This window comes from Aotus nancymaae, unplaced genomic scaffold, assembly GCF_030222135.1.
Source record: "Aotus nancymaae isolate 86718 unplaced genomic scaffold, 86718_ANA_hifiasm-v0.15.2.pri h1tg000022l_1, whole genome shotgun sequence".
Taxonomy (NCBI): Eukaryota; Metazoa; Chordata; class Mammalia; order Primates; family Aotidae; genus Aotus; species Aotus nancymaae.
Window position 1 is genome coordinate 35,027,164 of NW_026988435.1, and position 22,026 is coordinate 35,049,189.

General features: G+C 41.8%; 1 protein-coding gene across 3 annotated transcripts in view; it reads left to right on the plus strand.

Annotated features, from left to right (window-relative positions):
• HUNK (hormonally up-regulated Neu-associated kinase) overlaps nucleotides 1-22,026 on the plus strand; it is a 286,592-nt gene that overhangs the window by 2,585 nt on the left and 261,981 nt on the right. The window contains exon 2 of one of the 3 annotated variants that reach the window (XM_064380097.1): nucleotides 20,187-20,307. The exons of the other annotated variants lie outside the window; for them this stretch is intronic. The gene's annotated coding sequence lies outside the window, so the exon portion shown is untranslated. The remainder of the gene's footprint in view (nucleotides 1-20,186; nucleotides 20,308-22,026) is intronic. 3 annotated transcript variants of the gene reach the window in all.

A 22,026-nucleotide genomic window follows, 5' to 3' on the forward strand; every position in this document is an offset into this window, starting at 1 on the left:
TTTGGCATTTCTGGAGATCTACTGTCTACCAACTTCTGTCCAAGATCCCCACACCATGTTTCCAGCCTATTGCCAGGGCACAACCCAGGTTTTGTCATTCCCTAGACACATCTGGGAATTGACATGGCTGGGCCTTTGCTCTCATAGAAAACCCCTCTCTGCTCCTCTGTGGAGGCAGGCCCATCTAGCATCTAGTTGAGATTCAGATGTCCCTGCCTTTTCATTCATTAACCAGGTATTGTCCATGTACTTTGTGCCAGGCACTATGTGGAAAAGCTTCCCCTCTCTCCTTTCAGCCAGTCTTGGCATCTTCCACGATATGCTTCTATGACTCCACCATAGCACCTCTTACCTTGTATTGGTATTATCTGAAAAAGAAAAAAAGTCTGCATTATTCTGACACGATGTGCCCCCATCCTGCCTCTACTTGTTTCTGCGAAGTAGATCCCTTCACAAAGCCAAATGGGATCCCCCTTCTCCAATTCATACAAGCAATCTGCTTTCCTCCTATGAGTCAGGAAAATAGATTTGGCTAAGAAAGTCGACTTCCTGGGCTCAAATGATCCTTCCATGTCAGCCTCTCAAATAGCTGGGACTACAGGTACAAGCCCCATGCCCAGCTAATCTTTCTATGTTGCCTAGGCTGGTCTCAAACTCCTGGGCCCAAGCAATTCTTGCATCTCAGCCTCCCAGAGTTCTGGGATTACAGGCATGAGCCATGATACCTGGCCTAATTTTTAAATTCGTTTGGATGGGGTCTTCCTATGTTGCCCAGGCTGGTCTCAAACTCCTGGGCCCAAGCAATTCTTGCATCTCGGCCTTCCACAGTTCTGGGATTGCAGGTGTGAGCCATCACACGTGGCCTAATTTTTAAATTTGTTTGTGGACGGGGTCTTCCTATGTTGCCCAGGCTGGTCTTCAACTCTCGCTCTTAAGCGATCCTCCTGCCTCGGCCTCCCAAAGTGTTGGAAATATGGTGTGAATGTGAGCCATGGCACCCAGCCTTGAAAATAAGTTCTCTCTATGCCATATCCTTTTGGAGCAAGTATAAACTGGCTGTATTATATGAGACTTCTTTCTCCTTGGTCAGCTTTCTTATCTGGCCAGCTCCTGAATTCAAGTCATTTGTCAGATACGTGTATTGTAAATATTTCCTCCCAGTCTGTGGCTTACCTTTTCATGGCCTTGCCTCCTCCTCTCTCTGAAGCTTTCCCTGACATTTCTGTGATTCTTCTTCCTCCCAACTTCGGGATGTAACTGAACTCTCTCCTGGTTTAGAACTGCATTTCAGCTGCCCACTGGCGAATTCCACATGTGTATCCGTCCATTCCCAAGGGCTCCACCTGACTCCTTTTTGTGCCTTCCCCTGTCTTCATGCCCTTTATGCTGTTGGGGCCAAAACAGTGGAATGAACTGTGTGAAATGAACAGCAGGAACTCCAAGAAGGAAGAGTTCAACAGCAGTTGGGCAATGGGATTTTAGGGAATTTTCATTTTCTTCTTAATTCTTCAGCATTTTTCATACTCCCCACAGAAGGCACGTATTAATTTTTTTTTTTTTTTTTTGAGACAGAGTCTCACTCTGTCGCCCAGGCTGGAGTGCAGTGGCATGATCTCAGGTCACTGCAATCTCCACCTCCTAGGTTCAAGCTATTGTCCTGCCTCAACCTCCAGAGCAGCTGGGTTTACAGGCACCTGCCATCATGCCCAGCTAAGTTTTTTTTTTTTTTTTTAATTTTTAGTAGAGACAGGGTTTCGCCATGTTAGCCAGGCTGATCTTGAACTCCTGACCTCAGGTGATTCACACACCTCAGCCTCTCAAAGTTCTGGGATTGCAGGCATGAGCCACTGCGCCAGACCAGTTTTATTGTCAGAAAGAATAAGTTCCTTAAAAAAAAAAGAAAATATACAAGTAAGTATGCAGCAAACCTAAAATGTTCCGGATTCTATGATTGTAACAGTGAGCATATGAGTAAATAATAAAGGAAAACCATTTCTTTTTGTTACTTCCTATCTTATTTAGGAATAGGAATCCAAGATTCTTTTTTCAAAATGGAAAGTACTAAAAACCAGTCTCATCTGAAGTGAAATGTCACCTTTTAGGACTAGGCCTCCCCAGTCTAACATTTGTTCTTTCATTCATTCACAAAATAAATACGTACATCTCTTGTGGATAGGCACTGTGCTAGGTGTGTGCAATACCACGATAAGCCCAAACACAGATAAGTTTCTTCCTTGAGAAACTATCCCTCCAGGGTCTGGCACCTTGTCCTGATGTTGAGCATTTTACATGTGTATATTGGCCATATGTATACTTTTTTTAGTAAAGTGTTCAAATGGTTTGCCCTTTAAAAAAATGGATCATTGGCCAGGCACGGTGGCTCATGCCTGTAATCCCAGCCCTTTGGGAGGCCAAGATGGGCAGATCACAAGGTCAGGAGATCAAGACCATCCTGGCTAACATGGTGAAACCCCGTCTCTACTAAAAATATTGAAATAAAAATTAGCCAGGCATGGTGGCAGGTGCCTGTAGTCCCGGCTACTCGGAAGGCTGAAGCAGGAGAATCACTTGAACCTGGGAGGCGGAGGTTGCAGTGAGCCAAGACTGGGCCACTGCACTCCAGCCTGGGTGATAAAGTGAGACTCTGTCTCAAAAAAAAAAAAAAAAAAAAAAAGGATCATCTGTCTTCTTATTGAGTGATATGAGTCCTTTGTCAGATATGTGGTATTGTGAATATTTCCTCCCAGGTCTGTGGCTTTCCTTTTCATTTTCTTTTCAAAAGCAGATGTTTTTAATTTTGGTGGATATAATTATTATTTTTTTTTTTGAGATGGAGTCGTCTTCTTTCACCAGTCTAGACTGCAGTGGAGCAATCTTAATCTCCTGAACTCGTGATCTGCCCACCTCGGCCTCCCAAAGTGCTGGGATTACAGGTGTGAGCCACCTCGCCCTGGATATAATTTATTATTTTTTTTATTTTATGGTTTGTGTTTTTCTGTCATATTGAAGAATTTTTGCTTATCCCCAGGGTATGGAAATGTTCTTCTGTATTTTCTTGTTGAGTCTTTATAGTTTAGCACTCCTGTTTAAGTCTGTGATCCATTTTGAATTAGTATACATGTATGAGATAAGATAAATGTCAAGCTTCATTTTTTTACATTAGGATGTCTAGTTGTTCTAGCATTATTTGTTGAAAAAAAAAACAATAATTTCCCCCACTGAATTACTTTGACTCCTTTATTGAGTATCAGTAGACCACTGTGTGGATCTAGTCCACTACGTGTACTCTGTTCTGTTATCTATAGATCTTTATAGCTGTATATACCTGTCTTACATATAAATAGCCCACTGTCTTCGTTTCGCTAGCAATTCAACTAAATCAGTTAAAGTCTCCAACGTAGTTCTTGAACTTGAACTCCTGACCTCAGGTGATCCACCCACCTTGGCCTCCCAAAGTGCTAGGATTACAGGCATGAGCTACCGCGCCCGGCTAGTTCTTTTAAAAATTGTTTTCACTACTTTGATCTTTGCATGTCTATATAAATTTTTTAATCAACTTGTTAATTTCCAAAAAAAACCCCACACAACTGAAAACAAGACAAAATAGGAAGTATGAGGTGATTTTGATATGGTTTGCATTGAATCTATGGATCAATTTGGGGGTTATTTAGACCTTAACTGTATTGAGTCTTCTGATCCACGTACGTGATATATCTATGCATTTATTTAGGTCTTCTTTAATTTCTCCTAGCAGTGTTTGCTGATACCTCCACATGTCTTGCCTATATTTTATTAAATTTATCACAAGGTTATTACTAGTTTTGGATGCCATTATATATACATATATATATATATTTTTTTTTTTTTAATTGAGGTAATGGGAGTTTTACTATATTGCCCAGACTGGTTTCAAACTTCTGAGCTGAAGTGATCCTCCCACCTCGGCCTCCCAAAGTGTTGGAATTACAGGACTGAGCCACTGTACCCAGCCAGGATGCTATTATAAATGATGCTATTTTAAAATTTGTTTCCAATTTCTTATTTCTGGTATAGGGAAATACAATTAATTTTGTATATTCAGCTTGTGTTCTGCAATCTTATGTATGTTGCTCTTAGTTCTAGTAGCTTTTTTTGGTAAGTTCCTTAAGATTTCCTATATACATGCTCATGTCTTCTGAGAATAAAGACAATTTTATTCTTTTCTATCCTTTATTTATTTTTCTTGCCTGCACTGACTAGTCCTCCATGACAATGGTGAATAAAAGTAGAGAGTGGACCTCCTTACTTTGTGTCTGATCTCGGAGGCAAAAGGTTTTTTTTCACCGTTACTTATGTTGTTAGCTGAGGGTTTTTCATAGATGCTCTGTAATAGGTTGAGAAAGTTCCCTTCTGTTAGTTCCCTGAGAGTATTTTTAAAAATCACAAATGGGTGTTGGATTTTGTCAGATGCTGATGCCATATTCATTGAGATGATCATCTGACTTTGTCTATTTTATTCTGTTAATATAATGAATTACTGTGATTGGTTTTTAAATGTGAAACCAACCTGGCTTTCCTGTAATAAAATCCACTTGGTTTTGGGATATTACTTTTTTTATATGTTGCTGGATTCAATTTGCAAAGATTCTGTCAAAATATTTCCTTCTATGTTCATGAGTGGTATTGGTGGTCTGTGTTTTTCTTTTCTTGTAATAGTTTTGGTGCTGGGATAGCTTGCACTCATCAGATTATTTGAGAAGTGCTTCTTTCCTCTTCTGTTATCTTTTTTTTTTTTTTTTTTTTACGCTGAGTTTCACTCTTGTCGCCTGCCTGGAGTGCAGTGGCGCCATCTCGACTCACTGCCACCTCTACCTCCTGAGTTCAAGTGATTCTCCTGCCTCAGCCTTCTGAGTAGCTGGGATTACAAGCAGCCACCACCACACCCAGCTAATTTTTGTATTTTTAGTAGACATGAGGTTTTACCATGTTGGCCAGGCTGGTCTCGAACTCCTGACCTCAGGTGATCCACCAGCTTTGGCTCCCCAAAGGGCTGGGATTACAGGCATGAACCGCCGCACCTGACCTTCTTCTCTATTTTCTAAAATAGCTTGTGTAGAATTGATATTATTTATTTCTTTTTTTTTTTTCCTAGAGAACCCTAATACAGATTTTGGTAGATATTATTTATTTCTTAAATTTGTTGGAATTCACCAGTTAAGTCACTTGTGCATGAAGTTTTCTTTATCAGAGGGTTTTATATTAATAATTCAATTTTTTAAATGGATATAGTGCTATTCAGGTATTCTGTTTCTTGAGTGAGTTCTGATAATCTGCATTTTTTCAGAAAATTATCATTTAAAGGTTGTCAGTTTATTGGTATAAAGTTTTTCATGATATTCTCTTATTAACCTTTCAATGTCTGCAATGATATTTCCTCTTTCATTCCTGATGTTGGTAATTCCTGTCTTCTCTTCTTGTTCAGTCAAGATAGCGATTCATCTATTTTGTTGCTCTTTTCAAAGAAACAAGTTTTGGTTTCATTGATTAGCTCTATTGTTTGTGGACTTTATACGTTCATTGGTTTTCACTTATTTCCTTTCTTCTGCTTGCTTTATATTTAATTTGTTCTTTTCCAGTTTCCTTCCTTCCTTCCTTCCTTCCTTCCCTCCCTCCCTCTCTCCCTCCCTCCCTCCCTCCCTCCTTCCTTCCCTCTCTCTCTCTCTCTCTCTCTCTCTCTCTCTCGTCTTTCTTTCTTTTGAGATGGAGTTTCGCTCTGTTACACAGGCTGAAGTGCAATGGCATGATCTTGGATCACAACAGCCTCCGCCTCCTGGGTTCAAGCAATCTTCTGCCTTAGACTCCTTATCAATTAGAACATTTTCTCTTTATATCTGGTAACATTCCTTGCCCTGAATTCTCTTTTATCTGATATTGATAAAGCCACTCTGGCTTTCTTGTGCTTAATGCTTGCATGGTATATTTTTTCCATCCTTTTGCCTTTAACTTATCTGTGTTTTTATTTTTAAAGTGTATTTTTATTTTTTGTAGACAGCATATAGTTGGGCCTTGCATTTTAGTCTATTCTGATTTAACTGAATTGTTTAGACCATTCACATTTAATGTATTTGTCAATAGAGTTGAGTTTAAACCTACCATTTTGCTGTTTGTTTTCTGTTTGTCCCATCTGCTCCACTATTTTTCTGTTTGTTTGGCTTCTTTTGGCATAGTTAAGTATTTTATTAGATCTCTACTAGTTAACTTAACTATGTGTACCTCTTTTTTAGTGGTTGACCTAAGGTTTATGATATGCATCTTCAAGTTATCACAGTCAACTTTCAAATAAATTTATGCCACTTGCCATATGTGTGGTTCTTATTATATGCCTTTATTTCCTCTCCAATCCTGTGCTTATTGTTGTCTTATATTTTACTTCTATATGTGTATTTTGTAAATCCATAATACAGTAGTGTTGTTTTTGCTTTAGTTCTTATTTTGAAAACAAAATGCTTTTTATATTTTTCCACATATTTAACGTTTTCAGTACTCTTCATTCCCATGTGTAGATCTGAGTTTCCATCTGTTGTCAATGTTCTTTTTCACAGTGAAGTTTCTTTATTATTAGTTTTAGGCTGGACACATGGCTTATGTCCGTAATCCCAGCACTTTGAGAGGCCGAGATGGGTAGATGAGTTGAGGTCAGGAGTTCAAGACCAGCCTGGCCAACATGCTGAAACCCCGTCTCTACTAAAAATGTAAAAATTTGGCTGGGCATGATGGCTCATGCCTATAATCCCAGCACTTTGGGAGGCTGAGGCAGGTGGATCACTTGAAGGTTGGAGTTCGAGACCAGCTTGGCCAACATGATGAAACCCTATCTCTACTAAAAATACACAAATTAGTTGGGCATGGTGGTGCATGCCTGTAATCCCAGCTACTCAGGAGGCTGACACAGGAGAATCACTTGAACCCAGGAGGTAGAGACTGTAGAGAGCCAAGATCATGGCACTGCACTCCAGCCTGGGCGACAGAGCAAGACTCCATATCAAAAAAAAAAAATTATTTTAGTGCACATCTGCTGTCAGTGAAACCTCTCTGTTCTTGTTGATCTGAAAAAGTCTATATTTTACCTTAAATTCTGAAAGAAATTTTCTGTGGGTTTAGAATTCTACATTTATAGGATTCACCTCCTTCCCAGCGCTTTAAAATGTGTTATTCCATTGTTTCCTGGCTTACATAGTTTCTCATGAGAAATATGTGAAATAATTCTTATATTTTAAAATAATTGCTTTTTGTCCAATGTCTGAAAATTGTTATTTCCTGTATATTTTCTAGTTTTCTGGTTTGTTTATTTTTTCATGGTGAAATGGTAATTCTGTATCCTGTTACTACCTCATAATGAGAGACAGAGTTCCCAGTTTTTAATTATTATGGAGTAAAATTTATTAGTTTTTTTTTCTTCTATACTTACAGCCTGTGTGTGTGTGTGTGTGTGTGTTGTTTGTTTGTTTTGTTTGTTTTGAGATAAAGTCTCGCTCTTTGCCAGGCTGGAGTGCAGTGGCATGATCTTGGCTCACTGCAACTTCTTGCCTCCTGGGTTCAAGCGATTCTCCAGTCTCAGCCTCCCAAGTAGCTGAGACTACAGGTGCATGTTACCATGCCCAGCTAATTTTTGTGTTTTTAGTAGAGATGGAGTTTCACCATGTTGGCCAGGATGGCCTTAATCTCTTGACCTCATGATCTGCCTGCCTTGGCCTCCCAAAGTGCTGGCACTACAGGTGTGAGCCACTGTGCCCAGCCAGCCTTTTTGTGTTCTAAGAAATCTCTGCCTATCCTAAGATCATGAGACTATTCTCTATGTTTCTTTTAAAAGCTTTACAGTTTTAGTGCTCAGATTTAGGTCTATTGCCTATCTCAAGTAAATTTTTTTGTATGTGTGTGAGACAGGAATAAAGATTTATTTTTTAAAAAGTTAATTCATCCTCCTTTATTGAAAAGCTTTCTTCCCTCCATTGAATTGCACTGGAACTTTTGTCAAAAATTAAATGGCTACGTATATGTGGGCCTGTTTCTGACCTCATTATTCTCTTCCTTTCCTAATAACACACTGTCTTGGTTGCTGCAACTTTATAGTAAGTTTTGAAATCAGGAAGTATAAGTCTTCCAACTTTGCTCTTTGAGGTTATCTTGCCACAAGGACCCCAGTGGGGCAGTAATTTTTAAAACTCCTCAGGTGATTCCAATGTGTAGCTAAGGTTAAGAAGTACTGTCTTAGGGGTTGAGGAGGCCTAGACTGTTCCCGCTGGGTTTGTGGTTTTGTGGTTTTGTGTTTTCAACACATTTGCCTCAGGACAGCATGTTTCTAGTCTATTTGCTTCTTAACAATTTCATGTGTAAGTAACCACATCCAAGGGCTTTGTAGAGAAATTGTCTTTAAGCCTAAGAATTCTTGCCTCCGAGCTGCTGGTCATTGTGCACTGTCCAGTCCCCTCTCCCGTGGTCCAGTGGCCATTGCATGAGACAATTTGATAGAAAAGAGTTACATGGGGAATGCTACCCTTAGTCATCTCTTTGGTGCCTAAGTGCCCAAACTCCTGTGCTTACAGTCACTTTCCTGTGTCCCTTGAATTAGCTTCAACTGAAGGAGAGGAAAAATTGCCTTTATTAACCTGGCCATGCTTAAAATAATGGGACTCTGTTAAGTTGGATTGGAGAAGAACGTCACATTTAGTAAAACTGATTTTTCCCTCACTCACCTCTCAAACCAGGTGTCTCTAAGTTAAGGTCTCATGTCTTGATAAGTTAGGGTATAAGATAAGCTGCTGAAAAAAAAGGACCCCCCACTCCCTAACACAAATATTGTGTTTTTATAAGTTTATTTCTCTCTCAGGTAATGCTCCAGAAGTAAGCAGTCCAGAGCTAGTGAGGTGATTCTGCCATCCCCAATATATGAACTCCAGGGTGACTCTGCCATTTATCATGATTTTCTAGCCACTAGGATGGAGAAAGAGGAAGTAGAAGGCATGCAGTTTCCATTTTAGGATGTTACATACTTCATGTTCACTCACATCCCGTTGGTCAGAGCTTGGTCACAGGGCCATGCAAGCTGTAGGGGAGGAGAGGAAATATATTTTTGGACTGGGTGACCATGTATCTTGCTGAACCTCAGAAAACTTCTATTATTAAAGGGAATTAAGTCTGAATGATATGGGAGGAAAATTATTAATCTTCACCATGACTCTCTTTTGCTGAGAGCCTAATAAGGTTTGGCTGCGTCCCCACCCAAATCTCATCTTGAATCGTAGCTCCTATAATTTCCATGTGTTGTGGGAGGGACCCAGTGGGAAATAATTGAATCATGGGGATGGTTCTTTCCCATGCTATTCTTGTGATAATGAATAAGTCTTATGAGATCTGATGGTTTTATATGTACAAGTTCTCTTCTCTTGTCTGCCACCGTGTGAGATGTGTCTTTCACCTTCTGCCATGATTGTGAAGCCTCCTCAGCCACATGGACCTGTGAGTCCATTAAACTTCTTTCTTCTGTAAATTGTCCAGTGTTGGGTATTTCTTTATCAGCAGTATTATAACAGACTAATACAGAGCTGTAACAATGAATAAAAAAATCAACGTTCTATAATTTCATACCATTTCTCCCAATAGCGCAGCATATAGAGTTAGCCACTTTTTACCTAAATATTTTGCCATCACCAAATTACTGATCTGGAATAATTTAATCTCACTGCCTTCTGTCCTACGTCATCTGCTCAGCCAATTAATATTTTAGAGTCTATTCCTCATAGGCTTCAAGCCCACTTCAAAACATAAAATTCTGTCTCAAATAGGAATGTTTGTGGCTGCAAGTAAAGAAAATCTGATCAATAGCTTAAAAAGGGGTTTATTTTTCTTATTACATAAAAAGTCTAGAATAGGTGGTTTCTGGCCTTGGTTACAATGCTATAGCTGAGGATGAAGACTCTTTCTGTCATTCTACTTGACTTTTCTTAACATGTTGGCTTTTTGACTTCTTTGTCACTTTGTGGTTATGAGATGATTGCTGTGGTTCCAGGCATTGCATCTATGTCAAAGCATGAATTAGGAGAGAGGATAGTATCTGCTGGGTCTGCTTCTTATGTAAAGAAAGCAGGTTATTCCACCAAGATCATGCCATTGCACTCCAGCCTGGGCAACAGAACGACTCTCTGTCTCAAATAATAATAATAAAAATTTGAAAATTAGAAAGGAGGCTATTCCAGAAATGTTTCCCCACAGGTCTCCTTACCTCTTTATTGACCAGAACTGAGCCACGTTCTCATTCCTAAACCAATGGAAAGAAGAAAGGGATTGGATGAACACCAGTCAGGATTCATCTGCTAAGGCTAGAATATGAGCAACTTTCCTTTAAAACAAGGGATCTTTGCCTCCTATCTGAACAAGTAAGTTCTGTTAGCAAGGAAGAATGGGGAAGAAGGGAGCTAAGGTATGGCTACTGAGTGAGAATAAAGACTAATGGCCACACAGACAGGACACTGAGTGTGAATGTGGACTGTGTGATTGTGTAAGCATGCAGGAAATGTGGAAGGATGCATACTCATTGTTAGCACACACCATATCACAGTGGGAAAAGGGGCATGAATGCAGGTGAAGGTGCGGGGGAAGCAAGCAAAACTGAAAAGAAAATGTGGCCTAAAAATATGCAGGTCACGTATTTGCATTTGTGTCCAATTATGTACTTATGTGACTATCCATATAAATCAGAAAAATTTTAAAAATCCCAATCCCATTTAAAATACAAGTAATTTTTTGCACTATATCAGTACCCTGGCTGAGCCCCTGCATTCAAGCAAAAAACTAAATCAGTGAATGATGAGTAAATGAATGAATAAGTCCATGGCAGCCACAATAAATGTCCCATTGTCATCGCATTAAGATCATGCATGCCACCAGCTGGAGGGACAGCCACTCTGCACTCACTCCCTAGTGTAGTTTTTATATACATATACATATATATATTTTATTGTACTTTAGGTTCTGGGGTACATGTGCAGATCATGCAGGATTGTTGCATAGGTACATACATGACAATGTGGTTTGCTGCCTCTAACCCCCTTCCCCTGTCACCTGTATCTGGCATTTCTCCCCATGTTATCCCTCCCCAACCTCCCTACCCCCCACTGCCCCTCCCCTAGTCTCCCCCAACAGACCTCAGTGTGTGATGCTCCCCTCTCTGTGTCCATGTGTTCTCATTGTTCAACACCCGCCTATGAGTGCTAACATGTGGTGTTTGATTTTCTGTTCTTGTGTCAGTTTGCTGAGAATGATGGTTTCCACATTCATCCATGTCCCTACAAAGGACACGAACTCATCGATTTTTATGGCTGCATAATATTCCATGGTGTATATGTGCCACATTTTCCTTGTCCAGTCTGTCGTCAATGAGCATTTGGCTTGGTTCCAGGTCTTCGCTATTGTAAACAGTGCTGCAATGAACATACGTGTGCATGTGTCTTTATAAAAGAATGATTTATAATCCTTTGGATATATACCCAGTAATGGGATTGCTGGGTCAAATGGAATTTCTATTTCTAGGTACTTGAGGTATTGCCACACTGTCTTCCACAATGGTTGAACTAATTTACACTTCCACCAACAGTGTAAAAGTGTTCCTATTTCTCCACATCCTCTGCAGCATCTGTTGTCTCCTGATTTTTTAATGATCACCATTCTAACTGGCATGAGATGTGGTTTTGATTTACATTTCTCTAATGTGGTTTTGATTTGCATTTCTCTAATGACCAGTGACGATGAGCATTTTTTTAATGTTTGTTGGCCTCATATATGTCTTCTTTTGAAAAGTGTCTGTTCATGTCCTTCACCCACTTTTAAATGGGTTTGTCTGTTTTTTTCTCGTAAATCTGTTTTAGTTTTTTGTAGATTCTGGATATTAGCCCTTTGTTAGATGGGTAGATTGCAAAAATTTTTTCCCATTCTGTTGGTTGCCAGTTCACTCTAATGATTGTTTTATTTTTATTTTTTTATTTTTATTTTTATTTTTTGCTGTACAGGAGCTCTGGAGTTTAATTAGATCCCATTTGTCTATTTTGGCTTTTGTTGCCAATACTTTTGGTGTTTTAATCATGAAGTCCTTGCCTATGCCTGTGTCCTGAATGGTTTTGCCTAGGTTTTCTTTTAGGGTTTTTATGGTGTTAGGTCTTATGCCTAAGTCTTTAATCCATCTGGAGATTTTAGTGTAAGGTATAGGGAAGGGGTCCACTTTCTGTTTTCTGCACATGGCTAGCCAGTTATCCCAATGCTATTTATTAAACAGGGAATCCTTTCCCCATTGTTTGTTTTTGTGAGATTTGTCAAAGATCAGATGGTTGTAGATGTATGGCATTGCCTCCAAGGCCTCTGTTCTGTTCCATTGGTCTATATCTCTGTTTTGATACCATACCATGCTGTTTTGATTATTGTAGTCTTGTAGTATAGTTTGAAGTCAGGTAGCGTGATGCCTCCAGCTTTGTTTTTTTGCTTAGGATTGTCTTGGCTATACGGGCTCTCTTTTGGTTCCATATGAAATTTAAGTTGGTTTTTTCCAGTTCTGTGAAGAAGATCATAGGTAGCTCCATGGGGATAGCGCTGAATCTATCAATTACTTTGGGTAGTATGGCCATTTTCACAATACTGATTCTTCCTAACCATGAGCATGGAATGTTTTTCCATCTGTTTGTGTCCTCTCTTATTTCCTTGAGCAGCGGTTCACAGTTCTCCTTGAAGAGGTCCTTTACATCCTTTCTTAGTTGTATTCCTAGGTATTTTATTCTCTTTGTAGCAATTGTGAATGGGAATTCGCTTATGATTTGGTTCTCTTTTAGTCTCTTATTGGTGAATAGGAATGCTTATGTTTTCTGCACATTGATTTTGTATCCTGAAACTTTGCTGAAGTTGCTTATCAGTTTAAGGAGATTTTGGGATGAGATGATGGGGTCTTCTAAATATACAATCATGTCATTTGCAAATAGAGACAATTTGACTCCCTCCTTTCCTAATTGAATACACTTTATTTCTCTTTCTTGCCTGATTGCTCTGGCTAGAACTTCCAATACTATATTGAATAGGAGTGGTGAGAGAGGGCATCCTTGTCTAGTGCCAGATTTCAAAGGGAATGCTTCCAGTTTTTGCTCATTCGGTATAATATTGGCTGTGGGTTTTTCATAAATAGCTTTTATTATTTTGAGATGTGTTCCATCAATACCTAGTTTATTCAGAGTTTTTAGCGTAAAGGGCTATTGAATTTTGTCAGAGGCCTTTTCTGCATCTATTGAGATGGTCATGTAGTTTTTGTCTTTAGTTCTGTTTATGTGGTGGATTACGTTTACAGACTTGCGTATGTTGAAGCAGCCTTGCATCCCCGGGATGAAGCCTACTTGATCGTGATGGATAGGCTTTTTGATGTGCTGTTGCATTCAATTTGCCAGTATTTATTGAAGATTTTTGCATCTATGTTCATCATGGATACTGGCCTGAAGTTTTCTTTTTTTGTTGAGTCTCTGCCGGGTTTTGGTATCGGGATGATGTTGGTGTCATAACATGTTTGGGGAATCCTTCCCTCTTTTTGTATTGTTTGGAATAGTTTCAGAAGGAGTGGTACCAGCTCCTCTTTGTATGTCTGGTAGAATTCAGCTGTGAACCTGTCTGGACCTGGGCTTTTGTTGGTTGGTAGGCTATTAATTGGTGCCTCAACTTCAGCCCTTGTTATTGGTCTATTCAGGGTTTCAACTTCTTCCTGGTTTAGGCTTGGAAGGGTGCAAGTGTCTAGGAATTTATCCATTTCTTCCAGGTTTACTTGTTTATGTGCATAGAGTTATTTGTAGTAATCTCTGATGGTAGTTTGTATTTCTGTGGAATCGGTGGTGATATCCCCTTTATCATTTTTTATTGCATCTATTTGATTCTTCTGTCTTTTCTTTTTTATTACTCTGGCTAGTGGTCTGTTGATCTTTTCAAAAAACCAGCTCCTGGATTTATTGATTTTTTGAAGTTTTTTTGTGTCTCTATCTCCTTCAGTTCTTCTCTGATCTTAATTATTTCTTGTCTTCTGCTAGCTTTTGAGTTTTTTTGATCTTGCTTCTCTAGCTCTTTCAATTTTGATGATAGGGTGTCAATTTTATATCTTTCCTTGCTTCTCATGTGGGCATTTATTACTATAAATTTCCCTCTAGACACTGCTTTAAATGTGTCCTAGAGATTCTGGTACATTGTGTATTCGTTCTCGTTGGTTTTGAAGAACATCTTTATTTCTGCCTTTATTTCATTGTTTTTCCAGTCAACATTCAAAAGCCAGTTGTTCAGTTTCCATGAAGTTGTGCGGTTCTGAATTAGTTTCTTAATCTTGAGTTCTAATTTGATTGCCCTGTGGTCTGAGAGACTGTTTGTTATGATTTCCATTTTTTTGCATTTGCTGAGGAGTGATTTACTTCCAATTATGTGGTCAATTTTAAAGTAGGTATGATGTGGTGCTGAGAAGAATGTATATTCTGTGGATTTGGGGTGGAGAGTTCTGTAGATGTCTGTTAGGTTTGCTTGGTCCAGATCTGAGTTCAAGTCCTGGATATCCTGGTTAATTTTCTGTCTCATTGATCTGTCTAATATTGACAGTGGAGTGTTAAAGTCTCCCCCTATTGTTGTGTGGGAGTCTAAGTCTCTTTGTAGGTCATTAAGAACTTTCTTTACATATCTGGGTGTTCCTGTATTGGGTCCATACATATTTAGGATTGTTAGGTCTTCTTGTTGCATTGATCATTTTACCATTATGTAAGGACCTTCTTTGTCTCTTTTTATCTTTATTGATTTAAAGTCTGTTTTATCAGAGACTAGGATTGCTACTCCTGCTTTTTTTTTTTTTGCTCTCCATTTGCTTGGTAAATCTTCCTCCATCCCTTTATTTTGAGCCTATGTGTGTCCTTGCCCATGAGATGGGTTTCCTGAATACAGCACACCAATGGGTTTTGACTTTTTATCCAATTTGCTAGTCTGTGTGTTTTGATTGGGGCATTTAGCCCATTTGCATTTAAGGTTAATATTGTTATGTGTGAATTTGATCCTGCCATTTTGATGCTAGCTGGTTGTTTTGCCTGTTAGTTGATTCAGTTTCTTCATTGCGTCGATGCTCTTTACCCTTTGGGACGTTTTTGAAGTGGCTGGTACTCGTTGTTCCTTTCTATGTTTAGTGCTTCTTTCAGGAGCTCTTGTAAGGCAGGCCTGGTGGTGACTAAATCTCTCAGCAATTGCTTGTTTGTAAAGGATTTTATTTCTTGTTCACTTATGAAGTTAGTTTGGCTGTTGAAAGTTCTTTTCTTTAAGGATGTTGAATATTGGCACCCACTCTCTTCTGGCTTGTAGGGTTTCTGCTGAGATATCCACTGTGAGTCTGATGGGTTTCCCTTTGTGGGTATCCTGACCTTTCTCTCTGGCTGCCCTTAGCATTTTTTCCTTCATTTCAACCCTGGTGAATCTGACGGTTATGTGCCTTGGGGCTGCTCTTCTTGAGGAATATCTTTGTGGTGTTCTCTGTATTTCCTGGATTTGAATGTTGGCCTGCCTTGCTAGGTTCTCCTGGATAATATCCTAAAGAGTGTTTTCCAGCTTGAATTCATTCTCTCCATCACATTCAGGTACACCTATCAAACATAGATTAGGTTTTTTTTACGTAATCCCATATTTCTTGGAGGCTTTGTTCATTTCTTTTCACTCTTTTTTCTCTAAACTTGCTTTCTCATTTTACTTCATTGAGTTGATCTGCAGTCTCTGGTATCCTTTCTTCTGCTTGGTTGATTTGGTTATTAAAACTTGTGTGTGCTTCGCAAAGTTCTTGTGTTGTGTTTTTCAGCTCCATCAAGTCATTTGTATTCTTCTCTAAGCTATTTATTCCCGTTAGGATTTCATCTAACCTTTTTTCAAGGTTCTTAGTTTCTTTGCATTGGGTTAGAACATGTTCTTTTAGCTCAGAGAAGTTTGTTATTACCTACCTTCTGAAGCCTGTTTCTGTCAATTCGTCAGACTCATTCTCCATCCACCTTTGTTCCCTTGCTGGTAAGGAGTTCTGATCCCTTGAAGTAGGAGAGGCATTCTGGTTTTTGATGTTTTCATCCATTCTGTGCTGGTTTCTTCCCATCTTTGTGGATTATCTACCTGTGGTCTTTGTACTTGGTGACTTTTGTATGGGGTCTCTGAGTGGATGTCCTTTTTGTTGATGTTGAAGTTATTTATTTCTGTTTCTTAGTTTTCCTTCTAACCATCAGGCCCCTCTGCTCTAGGACTGCTGGAGGTCCACTCTAGACCCTGATTGCCTGGGGATCACCTGCAGTGGCTGCAGAACAATAAGGGTTGCTGCTGGTTTCTTCTTCTGTTATCTTGATCCCAGAAGGGTACCCACCAGATGTCACCCTGAGCTCTCCTTTATGAGGTGTCTCTTTAGATATATAGGGGTTGGGGAGCTGCTTGAGGAGACAGTCTGTCCCTTAGTGGAGCTCAAATGCTGAGCTGGGAGCTCTGTTGTTCTGTTCAGAGCTGCTGGGCAGGTACATTTAAGTCTGCTGCAGCGGAACTCATAACCACCTTTCTCCCCAGGTGCTCTGTCCTGGGAAGGTGGGGCTTTATTTATAAGTTCCTGATGTGCTGCTGCCTTTTTTCAGAGATGCCCTGCCCAGCAAGGAGGGAGTCTAGTCACAGTCTGCCAGCAGAGGCATTGCTGAGCCTCTGTGGGCTCTGCCCAGCTGCTGTGTGAACTTTCTTGTGGTTTTGTTTACAGGGTACAGTTAGAACTGCCTCTGTAATGGCAGTCTGTCTCAGTAATGTTGGACTGCCTCTGTAGTGGAATGGCTGACACCCTTTCCCCCACTGAGCTGGACCGTCCCGGGTCCAGCTGTACTTGCTCTGAAACTCTCAATCCAGAGTGTTTCAGATTGCTGGTCTTTGTTGGGGTGGGACCCGCTGAGCCAGATCACCTGGCTCCCTGTTTCAGCCCCCTTCTTTTCAGTTGAATGGGTGGCTCTGTATCGCAGGTGTTCCAGGCGCCTGTTGAAATGGCCACCCAGGTTTGTGTGAGTTTTTGTGCCGAGACCTGCTGCACCGGCTGAAACAGCCATGCTGGAAACTCGTGGCACTTTTCAGCTCAGGAATCTCCTGGTCTGTGGGCAGTAGAAACTCATTTGGAAATGCAGTGATCACTCACCCTCTGCATTCTTCTCGCTGGGAACTGCACTCCAGAGCCGTTTCTATTTGGCCATCTTGTATCCTCCCCCTATCTGGTGCAATTCTAATATCTTGAATCATTGTCTTCTTTTTGTTTTAAAGTCCCAGCATATGAAAAGTAGAAAAATAGGCCAGGCATGGTGGTTCATGTCTGTAATCCTAGCACTTTGGGAGCCAAGGTGGGCATATTGCCTGAGCTCAGGAGTTTGAGACCAGCCTGGGCAACACAGTGTAACCCTGTCTCTACTAAAAATACAAAAATTTATCAGGGAATGGTGGCATGTGCCTGTAATCCCAGCTACTCAGGAGGCTGAGGCAGGAGAATTGCTTGAACCCGGGATGAGGGAGGCAGATGTTGCAGTGAACTGAGATCATGCCACTGCATTCCAGCTTGGGTGACAGAGCAAGACTCTGTCTCAAAAAAGAAAGAAAGAAGGAAAGAAATAGAAAAATAAGGAGGCTGGTGGAGATAGGGAAACTGACAGCAAGCAACTACAGGTAACAGCTGACAGGTTGACAGTGAAGGAGAAGGCAGCAATATATAGGAAACAGACACAAGAACACACAAAGACAACACTACCAGGCTATTCTGTTTAGGAGGAACTCGTTCCAGGCACCTCCATAACTCCCAGTGGCATTGGTTTTACAGCAAGTTACAACAAGGCTGCTATACACATCAAGCACCAATGAACCAAGAATGGGAGAGTATGCACCACATTCTCTGTTTAAGAAGGCAAAACGGGGCCAGGCGCGGCTTATACCTGTAATCCTAGCACTTTGGGAGGCCAAGGCAGGCAGATCACCTGAGGTCAGGAGTTCAAGAACAGCCTGACCAACATGGAGAAACCCTGTCTCTACTAACAGTACAAAATTAACTGGATGTGGTGGTGCATGCCTGTAATCCCAGCTACCCAGGAGGCTGAGGCAGGAGAAACACTTGGACCCAGGAGGCGGAAGTTGCAATGAGCCAAAATTGCACCATTGCTCTCCAGCCTGGGCAATAAGAGCAAAACTTCATCTCAAAAAAAAAAAAAAAAAAAGGGTAAGGCAGTGTGTAATATAACAGAGGATGAAGGCTATGCCCAGTTCATCCTTGTGACTTTCAAGGCACAGCTTTCAGCTCTCAGCTGGATACCACATCTGGACTTTGCAGCCTTCTTGAGCTCAGCACATTTTAAACTCTTCCTGCCTTGTTTCCAGTTGAGGTGCCAAGTTGTCATTGGCTACCAAAGCGATAGTGAGGCAAATCCATGTATTGAGATTTTCAAGGGAAATGTCTGAGAAAGTGTTTCTCAGCTCTTCCTCACCCTTCCTTACTTGATAATAAACATGATCAGGGTGCAGAGAGAAAGAATTTGGGATACGGAGATTGGTAGTGAGAGGAAGGAGTTGACGGTTACAGGCTTCCAACCCCCCTCTGTTTGGGGTGAGAGGCTAGCAAGCTTTTGGCCTTTTAGCCAAATCTAGTCACAGCCTATTTGTACAAATAAAGTCTAATTGGCGCACACTGCCATGATAATTTGTTTGAGTATTGTCTCTGGCTTTCTTTTTCTTTCTTTCTTTTTTTTGAAACAAGGTCTCACTCTGTCACCCAGAATGGCATACAGTGGTGCGATCTCAGCTCACTACAACCTCCACCTCCCAGGTTCAAGTGATTCTCGTCCCTCAGCCTCTGGAGTAGCTGGGAATACAGGCATGCACCACCACCCTTGACTAATTTTTGTATTTTTAGTAGAGGTGGGGTTTCACCATGTTGACCAGGTCGTTCTTGAACCCCTGGCTTCAAGTGATCTGCCCGCCTTGGCCTCCTAAAACACTGGGATTACAGGCATGAGCCACTGCGCCTGGCCTCTGGCTGTTCTCTAGTATCAGTGGGAGGGTTGTGACAGAGACAGAAGCCCATGAAGCCTAAAATATTTGCTGCCTGGCTCTTTCCAGAAAATGTTTGCCGCCCTGATTGTAACCTTATGCCTCATGAGGAAGACTACAGGGGTTGCCAGGAAAGTTTTAAAACATGTCCCTGCTAGGTGGGCAACATAGAGGACCACTACATAGACTGTATCTAAGGCAGCCACAGACTAAGCTCTACTCTCCTGACGGGGAGAGAAGGGTGAACCCCTGCTTTGGTGGCATACCCAGTGCTGTGACACTGGGATTGGAGGTGATGCTGAGTGTTTCCCAAGGACCACACTCAGGATTGAGTGGGAGAGAGAGCAGCCACCTCAGCAGATAGAGGCTGGAGTGGCCCAACTCGTGCCCAGGGATTAAAGACGTCACAAGAAACAGCCCAGAATAGGTGCATTCTTTGCAGTCAAAGGAAGTGGGGGAGAAAGTTGCAGAAAAGAATCTCTAGGCTGGGTGCAGTGGCTTGTGCCTGTAATCCCAGCACATTGGGAGGCTGAGGCAGGTGGATCACCTGAAGTCAGGAGTTCGAGACCAGCCTGGCCAACATGGTGAAACCTGGTCTCTACCCAAAATACAAAAATTAGCTGGGCATGGTGGCATGCACCTGTAATCCCAGCTACTCGGGAGGCTGAGGCAGGAGAATTGTTCAAACCCTGGAGGTGGAGGTTGCAGTGAGCCAAGATCATGCCACTGCACTCCAGCCTGGGCAACAGAGTGAAATTGTGTCTCAAAAAAAAGAAAAAAAGCCTCTAAAGAGCTCACCAAAGTGAGAGAGAGCCTCCTCTAACCATCTACCAGCCCTGAGACAACTTGAAGTCAGCAGGCAAGGTGGAGCTGGGCTAGACCCTTCCCTCTCCCTATCCACCACTTCTGCTGTACCTGGTGGGACTGCACCAACAACTAGCAAGTTGGAGGAGGCATAGGTAAGGGAAGAAGAGGACTAGAAGGCCATGGTACCTTCCCCTCTGTAGGCTTCCAGCCAAAACATGAGGGAGATTTCACACTGTCAAGTTTGGCACTCTGACATTCTTTTTTTTTTTTTTTTTTTTTAGATGGAATCTCACTCTGTCACCAGGCTGGAGTGCAGTGGCACCATCTCGGCTCACTGCAGCCTTCACCTCCTCAGTTCAAGTGATTCTTCTGCTTCAGCTTCACAAGTAGGTGGGACTGCAGGTATGTGCCACCACGCCCAGCTAATTTTTGTGTTTTTAGTAGAGACGGGGTTTTACCACATTGGCCAGGATGGTGTTGATCTCTTGACCTCGTGATCCACCTGCCTTGGCCTCCCAAAGTACTGGGATTACAGGTGTGAGCCACTGCTGCCCAGCTCCTTTTTTTTTTTTTTGAGACAGAATCTTGCTTTGTCACCCAGGCTGGAGTGCAGTGGTACGATCTCAACTCACTGCAACCTCCACCTCCTTGGTTCAAGCAATTCTCCTGCCTCAGCCTCCCAAGTAGCTGAGACTATAGGTGCATGCCACCATGCCCAGCTAGTTTTTGTATTTGTAGTAGAGACAGGGTTTCACCATGTTGGCCAGGATGGTCTTGATCTCTTGACCTCGTGATCATGGGATTGGCCTCCCAAAGTGCTGGGATTAGAAGTGTCAACCACTGTGCCTGGCCCATTCTTTTTTTTTTTTTTTTTGAGAGAGAGAGACAGAGTTTCACTCTGTTGCCCAGACTGCAGTGCAGTGGCATGGTCCTAGCAGCTCACTGCAGCCTCAATCTCCTGTGCTCAAGCGATGCTCCCTCCTCAGCCTCCTGATTAACTAGGACTGCAGGCATGCACCACCACACCCAGCTATTTTTTTCTTTTTTTGTAGAGATGGGGTCTTGCTGTGTTGTCCAGGCTGGTCTCAAACTCCTGGCCTCAAGAGATGCTCCAGCCTCAGCCTCCCAAAGTGATGAAATTATAGGTGTGAACCACCACACCCAACCCATTCTAACATTCTAACTACTAAATTGAAACTCATTGGTTCCAAGGAGTGAGTGGAAGAGGTTTAGAACCTGCCAGAGTCTCCCAGCTCACAAGAAGGCCACCTCCACTGAGGAGAGCTGTGGTGAAGGGACCCCACGAGTGCTGTGGCAAGGGTCTGAAGCCTTGATTTAGAAAAGAATTAGAAAGATAAGCATATAGTTATTCCTTTATATAATCATATATAATCTTATAGTTTTTCACTTATAAAGATATATACTCAATATAACCTTTAATTTTACTAATGACTATCGGGTTATGAAGCATGGAACTGAGGTGACATTGTGAACAAAGTGATCCTAAGGCAAGATGCTCTAAGCTCTCTGTCACTCCCGCATAAGGGCTACTGGAGGGCGCCTCGGCTGTGTGGCTGCGCCAGCGCTGTGAAAGCGCCCGCTGTTTAGCCAGCTAGGGAAGGAGACGCCCGAGATGGCCAAGATGTTTCATTCCTCGGGGGAGTTAGGAGAAAACTCCACTCTTCCAAGCTCTTGTGGCAAGGCCTGATGGCTGTCAGGGAGGCCCAAAGATACCCGGGTGCCTAACTGTCTCTGTGTGATGCTGGGCTTCAGTGGTCATGCTCCATGTCCACTCTCACGCTCCGTTTCTGCACCTGGTTTCTCTTTTTCTTAGAAGATAAAAATTCATAATAGCAACATAATGTCCTTGGTATTTCTGACAAATATGTGAAAAGTGCTGACACATCAGGTTTTCTCCTCATCTGGGCTACTTGAAAGTCCTGGGCCCCCTGTCTCCAACATACGTGACTTACCTGACCCTATCACCGACCACCATTACCTCACTCTACCTTCCCTGCCCCCTGCTTTGTAGTCAGTAAAAGTCAGAGCGTCCAGGCACTGGAGGCTACTGCCGGACTCTACACTTTGGTTGGCAGTGGACCCCTGGGCCCAAACTCTCTT